This window comes from Mus caroli, unplaced genomic scaffold (genome assembly GCF_978045245.1).
Source record: "Mus caroli unplaced genomic scaffold, Mus_caroli_1 scaffold_18, whole genome shotgun sequence".
NCBI classification, from domain to species: Eukaryota; Metazoa; Chordata; class Mammalia; order Rodentia; family Muridae; genus Mus; species Mus caroli.
The window spans coordinates 64,641,271-64,643,007 of record NW_028227273.1 but is presented as its reverse complement, the minus strand read 5'-3'; positions in this window follow the sequence as shown (position 1 = coordinate 64,643,007).

Genomic DNA, 1,737 nt, shown 5'->3' with positions numbered 1-1,737 from the left:
GACACCTAGAGAGACTTAACTCTGTCTGTCTTCCTGTTCCCCTCTCTCTCCCTTAATCTTCATGGTTTATGTCATTAAGAATATCTTTATAGGGCTGGAGAGATGACTCTGCAGTTAAGAGCACAGACTGTTCTTCCAGAGGACCTGAGTTTGATTCCCAGCAACCACATGGTGGCTCACAACCATCTGTAATGGGATCTGATACCCTCTTCTGGTGTGTCTGAAGACAGTGACAGTGTACTCACATACATGAAATAAATAAGTCCTTTTTTTTTTTAATCCTTAAAAATCTCCAACTCAGCTTTAAAACCTCTGCTATATCCAAGTCATGACTCCTGTAGTTTGCCTGAGTCAAGGTCCCTAAAAGATTAACAGACAGTTGAAGGTGACATGGTGGCTCTAGGTCTCTGTCACTCTGTTACCTCTGACATCTTGGGGGCTCATTCCTGAGTCCACCCAAAGCAACATAGCTGAGTGTCCCTGACCACTGCTTGGTTATGTGTGGTCTTGGTTTCTTTGCTTTTCTTTTTCTGGGCAAATCCCAGTTAATGTTTACTGAGTGACGCTGCCACAGAAGGTAGAAATTCCCTAGATTCATCTACACTCTGTTCCTAGCTCGGAACAGTAAATGTCTCTTCTTGGGAGACATCATCAATAAGGGTTAATCCCCCAGATTTTTTTTTTAATTTTTTTTTTTTAAATGTACGTGAGTACACTATTGCTCTCTTCAGACACACCAGAAGATGGCAATGGATCCCATTACAGATGGTTGTGAGCCACCATAAATTGAACTTGAAAGACCCACAACGTGAGGACTCCCTCACGTTCTGACTCAGGAGAGGCGACACCCCAAAATCACCCACAAGAAACGATCTTGCTGCAACTTGCAAGAGGATTTTTATTCGAGAGCGTTCTCGGGCCCATGGTCATACACCACGCAGGGGTAGAGGACCATGGCGCGCTGAGTAGCTGAGTAAGGGGGTATTTAAAGGAAGAAACCACAATTCATGGAGGTGGGGAGGGCGTTGTTGGAAAATACCAAAAATACCAGTTAAGAGTCACAAGGAAGTATAAAGTCACAAGTGTCAGGTTATCTCTCAAGACAGTTTCTAAGAGCCCCTAACAATCTAAGAGCCCCTAAAGATAGCACATTTGCATTGCAGGTTCCAGTAATGGTCAGGGTGCCATTCTTTGAATTGAACCCAGGAAGCAGGTGGGTGGAGGAAGGAATGTCGCTATCTGTTTTATGACCAGTACCTGGAGCACTAAGCCACAAAGGCTACACTCCCAAGCCTGGGCCCAAAAGCCTCGAATTTTGTTTTTACTTTGCTATACTTTTTTAATACTTCTTCATTCCCCACTTCTTCTAGTTAATAGTTCTAATCTTAGAACTAGACACTATCTTCTCCCTGACATAGTTGATCCTTTAGGGCATGGTACTGTTATCTCAAAACTAAAAGCCACACTGCATTAATTCTTGTTTTAATAAAGGTGACTTGCCTATTTAACACACATGGACCTATAATTAAAAGCAGAAGCAAAATCAAAAGGGGTCTCATAAAGGTAGATAGTAGGGTGGTCAAGAGTACAAGATAAGGGCCTTTCCATCCGAGGCTCAAGGTTTTCTGCGTGGAGATGTCTAGCAGGTCTTCTGGAGCAGGCCTTCTGGAGCTGCTTTTTGCTCGCTGTCTCACTCACTGGAGCACCTTGAGCCTAGAGAACAAAGGCTGGGAAAGC